This window comes from Pezoporus wallicus, unplaced genomic scaffold (assembly GCF_028554395.1).
Source record: "Pezoporus wallicus isolate ANWC-B61680 ecotype Strahan unplaced genomic scaffold, APGP_CSIRO_Pwel_v1 contig_5785, whole genome shotgun sequence".
In the NCBI taxonomy this organism is placed as follows: domain Eukaryota; kingdom Metazoa; phylum Chordata; class Aves; order Psittaciformes; family Psittacidae; genus Pezoporus; species Pezoporus wallicus.
Genome location: NW_026641150.1, coordinates 4,071,879 through 4,091,000, shown reverse-complemented (window position 1 = coordinate 4,091,000; position 19,122 = coordinate 4,071,879). Strand labels below are relative to the sequence as shown.

At 36.8% G+C, this 19,122-nt stretch overlaps 1 long non-coding RNA gene across 4 annotated transcripts in view; it reads left to right on the top strand.

Annotated features, from left to right (window-relative positions):
• Positions 1-19,122, top strand: part of LOC130606200 (uncharacterized) — a 158,237-nt gene that overhangs the window by 19,924 nt on the left and 119,191 nt on the right. For all 4 annotated transcript variants that reach the window (XR_008973906.1, XR_008973908.1, XR_008973905.1 and 1 more), the window contains one exon: positions 9,616-9,876. This is a non-coding gene — a long non-coding RNA (uncharacterized LOC130606200). The remainder of the gene's footprint in view (positions 1-9,615; positions 9,877-19,122) is intronic.

Genomic DNA, 19,122 nt, shown 5'->3' with positions numbered 1-19,122 from the left:
TAATGTATTAAAAACAATGATATCGTCATTTGTAGAGAAATATACATGAAGTATTTATTGTCATAGCTGATAAAGTAATAGCATGTTTAATTTACACTCTCTGCGAATGATAAATATCTGCATAAGTATTCCTGCGTGTCTTTACATATCCAGCAAGTAAACTAAACAATATATAAGAGGAGGAGAGAGGAAGAACAAGTCATTATTTCATCTGTTCCATTTACAAACTCAGAAGTCACAAACATGCAGCTGGGAAATATGTTTGTCTCAAAGCTTCAAATCTGTGACATGTTAATTCATAAATAATTGCAGTCACATGGTCTTCCTCGAGGGCATTAGCTCAGTATTATTCCCAGTATAGTACACTTATTTGTAATAGAAAAGAGTGGACAAAAGTGGTTTTCATAAATCAGATAAAATAGCCTAATAAATCCAAACCATCATTATTTGTAACAGAAAATGAGCTTAGTTATGTAAGCAACATTTTTAAAATTTTAATGGTCTTTAGAAACTGGCAGGTGAGGAAATAAAGGGCAAGGCTACATTATTTCTGGTTATGGAATCTGTCAGCTAAAGGTATCACAGCCATGGACCAAATAGTGCTCTGACTTGCATTCCATTCTAACCCATGGACCACTTTACATCCAGATACTAAATCCTTCCATTAAGCATGAGCACTTTTCTATTGGGCAGTCATATGATAACATCGCCTGTGTCATTGTCTAAATGCAGCTGTTTGCAAAAATATAAGCTTTTTCCCAAAACTGTTGTCTTTGGTACTCTGACTGCAGAGTGAATAATACAGCATGAAAGGAACCTGAAGGAGCCGTTAGGGTCCATTGTGTCAATCCAGCTGCTACACATGCATATTAAGTCCACATTTAAAAATGCTTGTAAGGCTTTTTCTGTTTGGTTTGTTTTGCAGTCCATTTTTAAGCATTCACAGTTCTTTTTTTTTTCTTCCATTGTCAGAATTCCTAAACTACTCTGAACTACCCTTTGGACAAATTCCAATTCAAACCTAAAACTCTTTTAGTTATATAAGAGTAAGTTTGCTTTTCTTTTTTTTTTTTTTAATCAGGTGAAATTTAGAAGAAAGAAAAAATTTAAAACAAAACAATTTTTTTCCATTGGTTACTATAAAAAGCATTGTTTCATCTGAGAGCTGGTTGTCAGGCTTCAGTCAGCTTTGGATTTATTCTTCTGAAAGAAGAAATTAGAGTGGAAAACAAACTGACCATGACTGCAGCTATTATTGTTCAAACCACCACAAATTTCTCTTGATAAGAATAGTATTTTGTTAAAATATCAGATTAATTTGCTGTAGACATATGATTGTCATCCAAAATTTCATATTTCTAATAATTCATTTGCTAGAATACTTTGAATTCAGAGAATCAGTCTTCTCAGTGTAGCATAAGTACAGCATCACAAATGAGAATGCCAAATTTAAACTGTTTAGTCTGGGAATTTATTGCTGGCACTGGAGTGGTTGTTGGCAGAACATGTCCATATAGGGGGTTCATTCAGCTACTTCATTTTCAGTCCATGACATTAAGCAGTGGTTTGAGGACACTTAGTATTTCAATGCAGTCAACAACAAAAAGAAAAATATTCTCTCCTCCTCCTTTCTGTTTAATTGTATATTAGTACCTCAGAATTTTTTGCTTAAATATTAATCTTTCTTACGTAAGTTAGGAATTGCTTAGAGTAATTGAAAAAGTTTGTCATTTGTATAAAAAGTTGTCAGTGTCCTGGATTTTGATACTAGTCCTAATGCTCATTTTGCAGCTGCTGATGCACAGTGGTTTTACCTTGAGTTTAACAGCCCAAGCTAGATAAAGGATGTTGAGCAAGCAGGTAGTGTAGGGGCAGGTACACCATGTTCATGAAAGAGATTTACTTTAATATTTATCACGCTTCAAGCAGAGAAAGTGCAGGTTTAGGGTATAAATTTTACTAGTTAATGGTAAGTACATAGTTTTGAAAGGGCTTTAAAGACACACCTTGACCTAACCTGCAGCACACTGCAGAAAGGTGTCAGACAGAACCAGCCACTACTTGGACCTAAGAGTCACCCTGCAGCTGGAAGGTATGAAATCTTCAGTTCCTAGCTGATACCCTAAATGTACTCTAGTCATCAGCTGGTGTTAAGAGTGGGAAACATGGTCACATCTCTAAATGTATAAGGCAGATACATACCAGTATTAATTTAGGTCTGGAAAACACATTCTTGCATTTTCCCTTTCAGATGAAGACAAGGATTATAGATAAGGAAAAAATTAACACCACCAAATAAATCTCTCATTGTACTGCATGGGGTGAGAGAATCACAGAGCTGTTTACCAGCAAACACGTTCCATACAGGTCATTCAGCCCAGTCTTTTTTCTCCTTCCTTCATGTATTGTGTCAGGATTGATTTAATTAAATTTAAACCTTTGCTGATAGATCAACATAAAATCTGGCCTTAAAATCCTTCAGTGGACATGATTCTGGAAAACCCCTCGACAGTTTGCTCCATGACCTAACTGTTCTTGCGGTTGTAGTTTTTCCTAATATTTAACCCTATTACCTATGTTGCAGCTAAAGTCCATTACTTCTTAGGGTTTTTTTCCCATTGACTAATGAGAACAATTGGTCCCTGTCCTCTTGGTAACACCCCTTTATGTAATTATCGGGAGTTATTATGTCTCCCTTTTGGCTTCTCTTCCCTAGCCTGAACATACCCCAGTCTCTTAAGCTTTTCTCCTGGGCCTTATTTTCAACACCTTTTATCATTTTCGATGTCCTTCTCTTAAGTCCTTCTAATTTGTCTGTATCTTTTGAAAAATGTGGTAGCCCAAACTAAATGTGGCTGTCTGGATGAAGCTCAGCCAAGTCAAACAGAGCGGAAAAACTGCCTTCCTTGTATTACATATGATGCTCCAATTAACACAACCTACTGTAACGTTTGTCTTTCCTGTGACAGCATTGTCTCTTTGCTTCTTCAATATATTGTCCATGACCACTACTACTCCTTTCACTGGAATTTTCTGATCTAACTGATGTTCCATCATCTGCTTTGAGTTTCCATACAGCCACATATGTTTCCCATCTTCATACTTATTTGTATGTTGCTTTGCCTTATCTGAATCTTTGTCCTAGGGCTATTAATGTACCTTTAGCCACTGGAGTAATTTTGCTGTATCATATGCAAGATAGACTTTTTCCAGCAACTGAATACTCTCACCAGCCATACCAAAGCCCCATCAGAAGCTTATCTTCAACTGTTCTATTATTTCAACTATTTCTATTTCAACTGTTTCTACTGTGCAATTTAAAAAAAATATAAATATATTATTCATGATTTTTTTTTTTTAAAAGGAATATTTCCTTGTATGTAGTTAATCAATGATCTATGAAAACAGCAAGGAGGCTAGCCTAGAATTATCTGAAACACAAATTTTCTTAATTGCATGGACTTACAGTATTTTGATATGGTATTTCCTTCAACTTTAATTATGAAATCAAATATTCAACAATTTCCCACAAGCTAGAATTTCAAAACCTCATTTCAGAGACCCAGACACGTGATGTTGCAGAACTTGGATATGCATCCATCCCCAACCCACCTGGGAGGCAGGCTGGAAGGAATGCAGCCACTACTGAATCCTAACCCAGCAATGCTGCCTTTGCAGGACTAGCCCAGGGCTATGCAAACTCAAGCTACTGCTAGTTTTGCTGTCATAAAAGCCTTGAGAGGCTGTTTTGTGTTAGAGCTGCCACAGCATTACTCTACTGAAACCCAGATTTGAGGAGCTGCATCTGAAGTTTTCAAGTTTTTCTCTCTTCAGCAGTAAATGTGGAAGACTTCAGAGTCCCAGGATGGGCCAAGGAAATAGTAATCTGTGAATAGTCTTTAAATCAGATCTTTAACAGGGGGCAATATTTGTCAAATTTGGGGGAAACATTCAGGTTCAGCAAACTCTGTGCATGCACTAACAGCGACTCCTGAAGTACCTTCTTTTACCTACTTACATCTTGGTGTATCTATGTACATTCAAGATGTACATAGATAAACCAAAGGTTTTAATGGAATTCTTGCACCAGAGGAGAGCTCTAAAATTCCTTTTACTCTTACTTACCTTTATATCTGTTACTCTTTATTGTGCATGAAAGAATGCTCTTAGGTCTTGCTAGGCTAACACAGATTTATAGTGTTTATTCGTTTCCTTTTCCCTCTTAACATGAACCGGAACAGTTTGCCATACTCAAGTTTCCAGAGGTATGTCTACCTCATTTGCTCAAAATGCACTCCCAGGAGCAGACAAGAGCACATTGTGCCTGCTTGCAATCCACACCGGGCCCTTGGGCAGCCTGCCCAAACATGCCTGGCAGGGTCCTAACCACCTACTTACATATTAATACCACCTAAGAATGCCCCATGTGTTCAAGCCCATGGGATGTTGCATGTGCTAAAGAAGCACATTTTCTGCACAGGTATTCACTAGGCATAGAGGTGGGTCCAGGCCAGGGAGCAATCGTGGGGCACCCATCAGAGGAAGAGTTATTCCTTCTCTCAGAGGTTAAATTATATTGCCAATAGGGTCAGTCTCAGGCATTTGAGAGTGGGTAGGCTACCCAAAAGATGAGATTTTACACTACATTAATAAGTGTATATGTTTATACATGGTGATATTTATAATGACATATATTTCTAACAGGAGAGGATTCCTAGGGGCAGAGATCAATTATTATCTTTTCCCTTTTTTTTCTTTTCTTTTGCTTATTTTTATTCTTTTTCTTTTCCTCTTTCTTTTTCTTTTCCTTTTCTTTCTCCTTTTTCTTTTTCTTTTTCTTTTTCTTTTCTGTTTTTCTCCCTCTCTCTTTTTCTTTCTTTTTTTTTTTTTCTTTCTCAAAGGAAAAAAGAGAAAACAAAATCTCTCTTGCTCTATTCTCACTCTGGAAGTACAAAGCAGAACTTTTTGCAGTAAAATGTTGATAATTCCATATGGTAGAAAGTCTGCGTAAACAATGACTTTGAACAGGCCACATGCTGAGATAGAGACACTAGGTTACTGTAGCTATCCCCTCTAACACAGCTGTAGTTTATACCAGCAATAAAGGCTTTCTGATGGTATGTTATTCACCAATTCCAAAAGCAAAAGGATTTTTATCAAGAACAGTACTTTTAGATTAACATAGTTGCATAAGCATTAAAGCTTCTGCAGTGTGGCATTTAACAGCATAGTTAAAACCATGAATAAACACCCCACCTCAGATTGACATCCATTTATGACCCATTCCTAACATGGATCTGGCCATTATTTTACCACTGTCTATGCCAATAACATTGCCTGTATGAATAAAATATTTGCTTGTATATTTGGTCTGGATTTCAGACCCAAATCCTCCAAATAAGAGTACTGAGTCATGGTAAAGTTCTTTTCAAGGCCGAGGAAAATGTTAACTCCTAGAATAAATTACCGTGCACAACATTTTCTTTTGGGCCAGTTACCACTTTGTAAGAAACATTCAAGTGCTCTTATCTCCTGTACTAAAAGGCTTGCTTTGACGTGTTCAAACATTAGCTGCTTGTTACAGGAAGACTTACTTTCCAGGAATACAAAGATTCAGTCTTTCATCAAACTGTTTGTAGCGGTACATTTATTCTCCCTGAAGAAATTGTTTCTGTTGATATAGTTCAACTACACTGAAGAAGAAGAAAAAGTTCAGTTCTGAGCAGATGGTTAGGATGACTGACTGAAAACCAGGGCTAAGAAATTACTAAATATTACTTGTGTTAAGAGCAGTGTAGTTTCTCTATATATTTCACTTTCAAGTCTTCATCTATTTTATCCCGCCACAAAAAAAAAAAAAAAAGGAGCTATGAACTCTTCAAAATGTTTTTTTTTTTTTCTTTTCTTTCAAATTACGCTTTTACAATCTTCTATTTATTATAGGATTTTCAGCAGCAAGGGAACCATAAAAACTTTTGCTCCATTATGAGGGTAGTAGTTCTCCAGAAGCAGGACCAAGATCAGAATCTCTCTCATTTTTTTATGAGCATACAAGTAAAAGACTTTCAAGACATAAATGATTCTCTTCATTCTTAAACTTTTCCTCTGACTGATTTTAGATAGCCAAAGCTCCAAGTCTTTAGTGGAGTCACTTTTCGTAAATCTTATTCTTAACATATTAGGACTGATGAATAAGGCATGGGACATTCCACAATATGCCAGCTGGGGGATTATGCAGCTGGACAAAATTATCCCTGTTAGTTGGGGTTCTTTTTAAATGATGATATATATTTTGATAAACCTTTTTGTTATAGCTGCATAGTAGAAACATTATAGAACATAAATAGAGACATAATAGGACAAAATAATTCTATGAAAATAATGACATTTTAATTTTGAACAAATGTGCCTTTAACTGGAATGTTTGAGATGTCTTCTGATTACTGAAAAAATGGGAATAGAAAGTGAGTTTTGAATTCTGAAATATCATGATTTACAATGGAAAACCTGACTCTGACCTACTTAGAGAAACACAACATGCAACATGTTCTGCTCTGACTAACCAACATAACAATATTGAATGCCAAATTTTGAATATCAAGCACTTGCAGTGAAGTGCTCATAAATGATACACCTTCATTCAGGGAATAATTCTGAATAATAAATCTAAGAAAGTCATAAACTGTTCTTGTGCAGTTCACAAATAGAAAAAGAATGTGAGGTTTGTCTAACAAATTTTTTGGAGTGAATTATGCATCCAGCAGTTACCTTAAGTCCCTGATCTGTCCCTAAAATTTGTATAGGATATCTCCTCTAAATAGTTTGCAATATGAAAACCTAGATCAGTCATTCCCCAGCCAGATCCTCTACAGCAGCATCAGTCTGCTTATGTATTCCTGGATGAGACTGCTTATACATGGTTTCCTTCTGCCACGTCCACATTACCTTTTTAAGCAGATTTGTCACCTGTTCTGGGAGAAACTGTGGCCTCCATTTCTTTCAGTGACCTAAAATAATTAAGAGCTAAATCTCCTGTCTTGAAGTACTTTTGCATATGCTTAAATTTATGCACATGAGTAGTTTCATTGATTTTAAGTGTGTCTATTCATAGGAGTACTTTTAAGAAAACTTATTTTCAGGTTTAAGGTATTAGGAGATTTGTCTCCTCAAGTTATGTACTTCCTCCTTTACCAGTAAATAGAATATTATCACTTAGCAATGTCCAAAATATGTATTACTAGCCAAAGGAGTTATAAATTATCTGTAATAAAAATCTGTAATAAAATTAACTGATTTTGCTTGAGTTTATATCATTATTTTCAGTTAGACGTTTGTGATTTATATGAAACTATATCAAATCAGAAAAAGACCCCATTCAGAATCTTTTTTTGCTTTTGAATGATATTTTGGGTTGGATCCCCAAAGAAAACTCGGCACTTAATTGCCGTTTCCAGAAGTGTTTGGTAGTAAACGTGGTTCTGAGCATTAAGAAAAATTGTGTAGTTTTTAGTCATTTGTGGAAGTAGCACTGATGTGGATGGCTGCGATACATTTCACTGCTGGTAACCTATACAGGCAGCACTGGAGTGCAGCAGCCAGTTGAAGGAGGTGGCTTTTGGAAGGGGGAGAGGGAAGGAATATCTAAATGGGTTAGCTGTTAAGAACAAGAAGCTTTTGATTTAAGAAATATTAAAAGTGAGTTCCTGGATTTTATTCCTGACATACACCCAATTAATATATTTTCCAAAACCGAGACACTGTATTTGCAGGATTTGTTTAATATTAATGGAGGCATTAAAGGGATAATCTAGTACCTGTAAGATGCTTTCACATTTCCCCCCCCCCCCCTTATTTTTTTCCTTCAAAAATACAGAAGCTTCTTCTGACCTAATTGATCAAAAAATGCTTTTCCTCAGGGTACAGCCAAAATGTCTTCTTTTCAAGGCAAATGAATTTGGGTATTGGTGAGAAAGGTAATATATACTAGCAAAAATGCCAGGATTTGAGCTGGAAATAAACCTCCAGCATAACTTGCATTTTCCTGTTGCTCGTACAGCCATTCAGAATTTATATTTCTTCTTTTAAATGCATGCAACTAGTTAAAAATATCTGCTGCAAGTCTTTCTTCCTGCTGCTTTTCCAAATTTCTTCAAAAGGGTTATGTTATAATTGCCATTTAGAAATTTCCACTCGTAGGAAAACTCACACAAAAATAAGCTTATTAATTAAATAATTTCACTAATTACAGAAAAAAGTGATCAGAATAAATTATATATTTTTATAAGGGATTTTTTGAGATATGTCTTGGTACCTTATCCCAGATATACTTAAAAATTTTGTTTTTCTTCCAGCTGCAAAGTTCATTTGCTATCTTAGTATGATAATTATACTAATATATTAATCACTAGACAAATTACTAATAAAGATTAGGCTTACTGAAAAGTTATCAGCTGTAACTGTTACAGTATTTAACTTGATGAAATTTTTCAGTAAAGTAAAAAAAAAAAAAGCACACAATATTTTCTGTCTGTACACACATATATGTTTCCTAAATGGATGGATTGCCTTTCACATATTTAAATTGATTTAAACAAAAAAAAAAAAACAAACCCAACTATTTACACATTGTCTCATGGTTCTTTAGATGAAGTTATGAACAAAGGGTACCCTTCCAACAGGTTGACCATTCCCCTGTGATCTAACCACACTTTCTCCTTTAACCACGTCCGTGTATTTTAATAACTGCATGGACATCATTTACCAGAATCAAGAGGAATACCTTATATACCAGAACACATAACCCAGGACTCACTTTACTATTCATGAGTTTTTCAGCTGTATTAAAGAAATTTAAGTAGCTAGTGAACAGTGGATTGCATTCCTCCACCATATATCTTTCATCTGGCTGTTAAAGTTAAGCATTACTAAGGCAGTTTTAAATTCTTCTTTGGAATTCAACTCCTTGGTAGACATGTAATACATGCTGTAGATTCTCCAGCGTGCGTGCCTGCATTAACAGCCACAACTATTTATAGTTGCTACCAGGGTCCTAAAGACATGAAAGTTCCCAGACCCAGCAGGTTAGCTTTGAACTCACTGAAAGAAAAAAATTAAAAAATTTAGAAAGTTCTCCCCTCAAGCCAAACTGTGGAGGTTCATTTCCCACATCAGATTTTTTTTTTCAAAACTTGCTAGAAAAGTCCAGATTTAGATTTCAAAAACGATAAGGAAAAAAGGAAACTCTTATTGTTACTGTTTTTTTCTGCACAAATCTTGACATTTTTCCAATTGTATCTCCATCTGAAATAAGAGATCAGTTTAGGAATAAAAAATACAATTACTACATGAAAAGAAATGACATTCAAATGTTGTTAATTAAATGAGGGAGTGGATGTCAATGTTAATGTGTAGGTACATAAAAAGAACCTTATTTTGCAGATGTATGACAGAGCTCCCTGAAGAACGCAAGTTTTTCTATATTAATTCCATGGTAGTTGAAAGCTACATAATCAAAAACACCTTCTAAGTTTGGCAGAAATACAACACTGGCTGTTTAAAATAAAAGGTCTGTATGGAAAGTTCAGTTTTGTTTTGTTATTTTTTTTATTCCCCTAGGGTCATTGTGGTGGAGGAAATATTTTTATCCAGGCCTCAGGAAATGGTGGTCTGGCTAGCAAATGCAGTGGTGTGAATGGTTACATGAAGAGTATCTACTTGAGGCAAAGCATGCCATCGCTTACCTCTGCCCCAATACTCCTGAACTACAAGACCTAATCAATGTCAGTGGCCACCTGGAAATTCCCAGTGAGGAAGGACTATGGCAGCTACTACCCTGAAAACAAACCTTCATTCTGGAGTGAGGTGAGTCAGTAATGTGTAAGATATTGGTGTGGATAAGCAGAACTCTGCTGAGTTATATTTCAAACAGAAATTCCACAAGAAGACATCACGCACCTCACACATAAATGGGCTGAAACAACAAGGATCATACATAGAGACTTTTCTGATGGAGTCTTTCTGCTTTGAAGCTGAATAAATATTATGGCAGAATCAATGTGGCAACCTCAAGTTAGCATAAATCCATCAGATTTTCTGAGGATAGTTTTACCAGTTTTCACTCCTCTTTTCAGGACTCTGTAAGTGTTTCTCATGTGCCGCTTTCTAATATAATGAAGTCTGTTTCCTATTCCAGACCTGAAAATTTCATGCATGTTAATCTGTAGATCTATCTGGGTTCTTCTGCTGTAACTCTGCCCATTCCAGACACGTTACAAACTGGTTACCTTTTCTTTGACTTCTTCAGAAAATATGAAATGAAAATGTCGACATCAACTGTCAGGCTTAGAATGCACATAGTTTCTTGATTCCCAAAGGATCTTCCATATATACAGATAATTTATGATATCACTTACAAGTTTAATCAACACTCTGTCTGATAACCATTCAGATGCACTCAGGCAAGTATCTTCCTACGTTTTCCCTTTCTCTTCAATATTTGTGGGGTTCATTTAGGAAACTACGCCTTTAGGCTATTGTATTTTAGCTTTTATTTCAGTTAGATATTCCATTTTTTCAGTTGGATATTCCATTTTCCATCATGTTACAACTCAATAAGTTCTACAGCTCAGGTTTTTTTATTAAGCATTTTTCTCTAAGAAACCTCTGCCTTCCAAGCTTAATCAGCATTGCTCTATCTTCCACTTTCTGTTTTAAAAAAATATGAAAAAATACAGTTTCCTTTTTCTTGTTGGTGGTGTCTTTATGAATAGGTGTAGCATTGTCTTAATTTTCTACTAACTTTGTTACATGTCACCACTCATCTCTTAGCTAAGCGGTGCTTATTTGAAAATATCAACAGAACCTCAGAGGAAAACCTTAAAATGGGTCAGTGATAAACTTCTTTTTTTGGGGGGGAGGATGGAGGGAGGGGAGAAATACAATTATAAGATTACTTTTAATACCAGGCATAATTTTTACAACTGGGCAATACATTGAATTATTAATTCCATACAAAACCACTTAAAGAAACAACATAGTCCATTAAGAACAGATGACAAAATAGAGTATATTCTGGTTTACTGCTTGATTTGCCAAACTGTGGCGTTCCCACTAAAAATGAACTAGTGTCTGGCAACTCGCCTGGTTTTCAACATGTGATGTCTAGCTGATGCTGTGGGGCTGAACTTTCACCGTAGTCATGATGGATTAACAGCAGCTTTGGTAGCACCAGTGGCTGACCAGCAAGAGTCTGAAAATCAGACATTTTTTATACACTCACTTTGCCTCAGACTTCATTTTCCTCTTTTCAAATATTTCAGATAAAACTACTCAGTAGTATCCAACAATGAGTCCAGGGAGATAATCTTGTTTTGTACACATTGAAAAAATTCTGGCAGTCTTTCCTTTGAAGTGTTCCATGTCTTCTGCGCCTGAGAGCAAAGGCTTGAAAATATAAAAGGATGCATAACATTGATATAAATCCAAACCCATTCTAGCTTGGACTACTGAGGAACTTAGGGACATCATTTTCAACAGAGGATTCACAGAATTACAGAATGATGTATGTTGAAAGGGTCTTCAGGAGGTCTCTAGTCCAACCTTCTCAGAACAAGGTCACACTGAATTCAGAATTCAGGTTGCTCAGGACTTTGTTGGGTCAGGTCTTGAGAGCCTCCAAGAGTGGACTCATGGCTACCAGGGCACCCTGCTGGCTCATGTTTAGTCTGCTTTTCCCTAGATCCTTTTCAGCAAAGCTGCTTCCCAGTCAGTCAGCCCCTAACCTGCAGGGAATTAGTTATTTCTCACCACTATGATGTAGTATGGGGAGAGTGAGCAGGGAGCCTTGCTCTCCTTTTTTGTACTGAGGATTTCTTGCTGGCATGGAGAAGGGAGCCACCATACTCTAATGTGGTGAGACCAAAAGAAAGACTGGCACTGGGAGGAGAAATTAAAAATTCTGCCTAATAGGTTAATAATTATATAGGACCACAGAAATATATATAATAATTGGAAGCCAGGGAAGAGGTCACCAAGACCTTTTTGTTATAGGATGCATTAGAAGGCTAGATGAAGAAGATTATATTAAGAGTTACAAAAAGTTTGTTAGCTGGGTTACAGCAAATTAAATTCTGGTGAAAAAAGAAAAAAAAAGGAAGACTTGGGAACAAATTAAATAGATTAGATCTTATTAAAGAGAGCGAGGAGCAGATACATCATAAGAAGGGGAAGAGGAACAGGCTAGGAAAAGAATCTGGGATGGGTATTTGGGAAGTAGGTAGAAAGCCATTACCCTCAGAGGTAAGGAGTCAGGCAATGGAAACAAGTGCAGAAAAGGAGTAAAAATAAATCAAATGGAGATCTTCATGGGTAGAACAGAGATCAGGACAGTCTCGGTGCCTAAGCACAACTAAAAATTCTGAGATGAGACTGTTGCTCTGCACAGTGAATTTCATGCTGTATTGCTAAAGGATTTCACTCTCATGAGTGAAAATATAGCTGGGTTAAAGGACCACCTATGGGGAAGACATTGAACTGAAAAGCTATGACAGCTTTGGAATTTAGGGACATTTAGAAAGAGGGAATAAATATTTTGGAAAATGGCACATGACATCTGTAAAAATAAATAATATGTGAAATTATAATCAAATTCAAAGCACTGTGCATACTTAAAAAGTGAAAGATTTTAAAATGTTATAATTTTTAAAAAAATTCTTGACGATGTCATCATAGTTTTTGATTGTGCAATATATATATATATGATTAAAGTCTTATTTTACTTACATTGTATCATATACTGTTGTAAATGGATGAGTTTAAATTTCAAATGAAAATAAGAGTAGCCTACTTCTCTCCCTTAGTTTTATTCACAAATAATGCATCATCAGCAGAGCTGTCTAGAGGAAATTCAAAACCTCAGAGGCTCTTCAGCCTTCACTCTTTTCCTTCATAAATCTGAAATTTTGCATCAAGGAAACACTGAAATTAGTTTTCTTCCCTTTCAGTTCTCTCCAGCTTGAATTAGAAGTCAGAATCTCTGGCTTCTTGAACAGCAAACTTTGTTTAGACCATTCACAAAGGTTACTATTTTATGTACATGAGTAACGCAACTCAACAGATCTGTAATTTCAACATGGTCTTTTCTCTAGAAATGTTATGTATAAGTTTTATCTTCAAAGATATTTCTGAACTTAACTTATGCATATCTTTGCACCCAAGTTTGGTTTGATAATCTGTAAAGCAGATCTAATTTTTTTGTTTTCCTGTGCTCTTCTCCATACTGGGAAGTATCATTTGCTCACCACATATTGGTAAAATGAGTATTAAGTTTATCAATGTCATCCACAGTTCCTCAACAAGAGGGAAAGAGAGAAAAATAAAGATTGAGAGGAAGCAAAATAAAAAGAAGAAAAAGAAAAAGGAAGGAAAAAAAAAGAAAAAGAAAAAGAAGAAAAAAAGAAAAAGAAAAAAGAAAAAGAAAAAGAAAAAGAAAAAGAAAAAAGAAAAAGAAAAAAGAAAAAAAAAAGAAAAAGAAAAAGAAAAAGAAAAGAAAAAGAAAGGAAAAGGAAAAGGAAAAGGAAAAGAAAAAAAGGAAAAGGAAAAAAGAAAAAAAAAGAAAAAGGGAAGGGAAGGGAAAGGAGGAATGCAAAATATGATCATAAGCCTATCAAAGTGTGAGGGGATTACAAAGAGTATTGAAATACAACAGCAAAATAAGGAATAAGTGTACAACCATAATTCAGATTTCCTTCAAGACTGCATAATCAGTCTGAACATTGAGAAGTCGGGTTACTGATTCCAAACTGTCCTCTCTTTTTTGAAAATATCATTTGTTTGTTTAAAACATTAGCTTGCTGTCATTCCATCAAAACTTCATATACTTCTGTTAAATGTATGCCATTTTAACACCTTGCAGAAGGTGTAATTTGGCTATCTCATGTTCCCAGTCTCCTCTGACTGGTTCTGGCTGCCTGGCTAGGTGCTTCTTTTGTGACTTGTCATCACCATGGTGAGCCCAAGAGGCACCACCAGATCACAAGAAGGAACTAGGGTGAATTTGAATCTTGGAAAACATAGTCCAGGTAAAGACTCTGCCCTGTAGAGAAGGCTGGAAGTCTGAAGCACCAGCCTGTCACTCCCATGAGGCCACATGTCAGTATTTCCGCATAGAAATATTTTCTTTCTCAGCTGAAATATCTGGGAGTAGATTTTTTTTCATCAAAATGTCAACATTTGACACACATAATGTCAATTTTCTAGCCATTCTACAGTAATTTGCACCTGATACAAATGTATGTGTATCTCCTCTATTTCTCCATGCTAGTTGTTTTTTCAATAAGAAATTATGGAAAAAAGTGAAGATGTGTCAGAATCTATAGGTTCTAATAGTGGGTTTCATCTGACCAAATATAAAAATCTATAACTGAGATATCTACATCTGACGTTGTCATCCTGGACTCTTTTCATAATCAGTGGAGAGAAATAGGCACTTTTAGAGTGTGATTCATCTAATCCTGAAGTAGATGGCTAAAACAGGTCAGCTGAATCATGTTTTAAAAGCACCTATTTCTCTCCATTGGCAGTAGAGGGAATCTATGGTGACAACTTCAGACACAGACATCTCAAGTTAAATAAAATTACTCATGCATTAAGAGTCCACAGAACTGTTGTGCATAAACTTGTCCTTTTGTACCATAGTTTCATCTGTTCATCTTACTTGTTTGTAAATATGCAGAGACTTTTTCTTTCCCTCTCTCCCTGTTAAACCAATCTTTTTACCTTCATTTTTTCCCCTACTTACCCTGTGTTGTGCATCCTTTTTCTGTTTCCGGCTTCAAATCAGTAATTTTAAGCCAATATCTGAGATAAATGAATGCCATTTCATCAAAACTGAGATTCTGCAGTGCTGCCTACTTTCGTTGTTAGTGTCACCACTAGTCTGTGGTCTTTTGAAATACGAGTCCCTTTCCAAATTATACTAGTTGTCTGATATAGAAGGCCAAGATCAGCCAAAAGATATTCCTGTATTGTTTCCCCACATGGATTACAGAGCACCCTTTCACAAATGATGTCAGTTAACATAATAACAGATTTCCAGCATTTCCTGTACCTATCTGTGGATGCCACAAGTTAGAAAACTGTTCTTTGTCACCTTTGCTCACATATGAAGCAAGGAGTTTCCAGTAATTACCAGTGGCTTACAAGTGAAGACAACAAAGTCATATAAATAATAATGTTACTATGAGGTACAGTGAACACAAGCTTTTTGCATTTCACCATGTCACAATCCTAGTGCATGCCAGAGACAGTGGTGTCTCTTTTGAGCTGTTATAGAATTTAAGTGTGAATGAAAGTCTGAGCGGTAGAGGCAGATCTTTGCATCTGTTCCATTAATCTCTGCAACATGGAGCATTGCCTTAACAGAATCCTGAAGGAAATCAAACAGCAATAAGTCTGACTTCTCTCTGGGTAAACCCCTGCGAAGGCATATAAAAGAGTGAAGGGTAGGGTATGAATTTCACTTCAATGCACCAGTAATGTGACTGGGCTAAATCTGGGGTGGAGGACTCAGATTAACTCCCAGCTACATACTGCAGGTTTTCAAATTTTTGTAGTGTAAAAAGCAGAAAGAAACTCTTAGATCATCTAATCTGCTTTCTTCTCGATCACAGGCACTTACCTTTTACACTGTTATCCCCACCTTGAGCCAAATAGTTTCTCTGCAGCTAAAGTATATCTTCCTGAGAGGCATCTAATCTTGACTTGAAGATCTCAGGAGATGGAAAATCCACCATTTCCCTCTATAATGTGTTCTGATAGCTAATAGCTATCAGCATTAAAAGTGTGTGCCTTATTTCCAATTTGAATTCATCTGGCTTCAGGCTCCAGCCTTTGGTTCTTATTATGCCTTTCTCCACGAGATTACAGAGTCCTTTCATATCCATTATTTTCTGCCTCAGAAGGTATATATGCCATAAGCAAGTCACCTCTCAATCTTCTGCCTCATAAACAGAAAGATCCAACTCTTTAAACCTCCCACCAGAAGGCATTTTCTCCTGTTTTTGAAACATTTCTGCATTTCCTCTCTACCCTCTTCAATAGCTCCAGTGTCCTTCTGAAAACGTGGACTGCAGAGTTCATGCAGTACTCCAGCATGGTCCTCTCCAAATTATACCAGAAAGACCACCTCTCTTCTCCCCTCACTGACTGCTGTACCATCCTATTCTGAGCTACTTTGCTTGTCTAGTATGAATTCTCCATATTTTTAAATCTCTGCTTTCAGTTATTCAGTTTCGTGGATTTCATCATTGTTTCTAGAAAGGTAATTTAGGATTGGGCTGTATTAAAGCACCCTATTTCTAATAACCTAGTTTACTAAGCAATCTTTTCCATCTCCAGAGTGTTCTCTCTGTTGTTTACCATTGACTTATCCATAAACACTTCCAGGAGTAATATCACACCAGCTTCTGGACTGTTAATAAAAAAGCTTTTAATCATTCATCTGCTACCAGTTCTTGTGGAATCAGAGAAGAAACATCCTATGTCAGCTTTGTATTGTTTTGCATAAGAGTGACAGCAGGGGAAGGGGTCTGTTTTGTTACTTTCTATAGTATTATTTAAGCATGCCAAGTGCAAGGTCCTACACCTGGGTTGGGGCAATCCCAGGCACAGCTACAGGTTGGGCAGAGAAGAGATTCAGAGCAGCCCTGCGGAGAAGGACTTGGGGGTGTTGGTTGATGAGAAAATGAACATGGGTCGGCTTCAGTGTGTGCTTGCAGCCCAGAAAGCCAACCGTATCCTGGGCTGCATCAAAAGGAGCGTGACCAGCAGGTCGAAGGAGGTGATCCTGCCCCTCTACTCTGCTCTCGTGAGACCTCACTTGGAGTATTGTGTGCAATTCTGGTGTCCTCAACATAAAAAGGACATGGAACTGTTGGAACAAGTCCAGAGGAGGGCCACGAGGATGATCAGGGGACTGGAGCACCTCTCGTATGAAGACAGGCTGAGAAAGTTGGGGCTGTTCAGCCTGGAGAAGAGAAGGCTGCGTGGAGACCTCATAGCAGCCTTCCAGTATCTGAAGGGGGCCTATAGGGATGCTGGGGAGGGACTCTTCATTAGGGACTGTAGTGATAGGACAAGGGGTAACAGGTTAAAACTTAAACAGGGGAAGTTTAGATTGGATATAAAGAGGAAGTTCTTTACTGTAAGGGTGGTGAGGCACTGATTGCCCAGGGAAGTTGTGAATGCTCCATCCCTGATAGTGTTCAAGGCCAGGCTGGACAGAGCCTTGGGTGATATGGTTTAGTGTGAGGTGTCCCTGCTCATGGCGGGGGGTGGGGTGGAACTAGATGATCTTAAGGTCCTTTCCAACCCTATCTATTCTATGATTTTATGATTCTGCGATTCTATGATTCTGTGTCAGGACTTGTTCAAAATTATCATCAATGTACTGAACATTTCTCCAGTTGCTCTTAGGAATTCTTATATGCCAGTAATCCAATGCTGCTGATTTCAGACTGTTTATCATTAGTTTTATTGTTCAACACCCATTTTGATTACTAATGGGGAATCCTCTTTATTACCTATATGAGATACAAGTATGGTGAACATTTTTTCACCTTGGAATGGTTAACTCACCTAAAGACATTGGTCTTGAATGTATTCAAGTATCTGGAATGAACCGGAACTGTGGTAAGGCAAATAGGTATGGCAGGATTTAAATGTCATACCAAAACCAGAAAGGAGTTTTGCTTTCTTACACTTTTATGTCAAGATATCGGTCACCCATGAAATAGGAAAGGAAAGTTCAAACCTCCTCCTTTTTTGTCTAGGAATAAGAATGTGACCCTGTTTTCTTGTCTCTCAGTAAATGGCTTAAGCACTGAAATAAAGGAATTCTGGACTGAACATCTTCTTCCAAGTTATACCTACTTAAACAAAGGCTACTGAGAGCAAATGAAAATGGAATTTAATAGGTTCTTTGTGTATATGCTGAAAATTAATTTAAAAAAAATGTTTGGATTTGTCTGAAATTAAATATATTACTTTGGTTGCCAAACAATGAAAAAAAACACAATTATTCATACAATACGCACATAAATATATAATTTCTCTTTTTCAGATTCAAGACAGAAATATCTATTAAGTCTACTCTTTCAACATCATTGTGAGCAGTTTTACCACCTCAGCTTTCTGAAATTTCTGCAATATATGCGGATTATTTTGTATAAAACTTAAAAATGCTATCCTGTTTATAGCTCTGTTTGGTACACATTTTTGCTTTGTTCCTCCTGCTGCTTATATGAATTTTCTGCACTTTATAGGTTCTACTGGGATATATATAGCTTAGATCTCTATCATGTTTGTCAACACAAAGTCTTACATTAGTAATGTTATTTTAGATGCTCCATCTAGTCTTCAACCAAGGCAGTACCTATCCCACCTGTGAGATGGAGCCCACTCTGTGCAGCTCCTTTGTCTAATTGAATGGGGTCCCAATGTCCCAGTTTTTCACAGCAGAAAAATCTGCATCTTCAAATACATTTTGTTGAAAGTAGTGTTTCAACATCAGTGTTTCCTGTTTTCTACTCTTGCTTTTGGGGCCAGAAAGATTTCCCAGATCATGATTATTGCCATCTTCACAACCATGGCACCATCCTCTCATCTGTTATTTCATTTTATTCCAGTGACTACAGCATTATTATAAGGATTTACTGAAGGACCTCATAATGCTTCCCAGTCTTGCTATGGTCGACCTGTGGTCTGCTCTTCAGCAAAGTAACTGAAAAAAAAGTCCACAGCTGATCTGAGGCAATATACAGCAGAATTCCTAGCCTGTGTTTATACTGTTAATTAAAAGAGGTTCAGGAGCTAATCTCTTCCCAAGTGTCCAACGGCAGCAGTTGGTGAGGTCTACACTGTTTAGGACTTTTCCTTTTTGGGGGCAGATTTGTCTTTAAATCACCTTCAAACATATTCTCACAACAACTGAGCAGTGTAATCCTTCAATATGAGGTTTTCCAGGGCCACAAAACCCCAGCCACGCTGTGCCTAACAATTAGAATGCACACTATTCATTAAAGACAACTAAAATCCTGAGAAGCTTGCTATTTATTTAGATACACG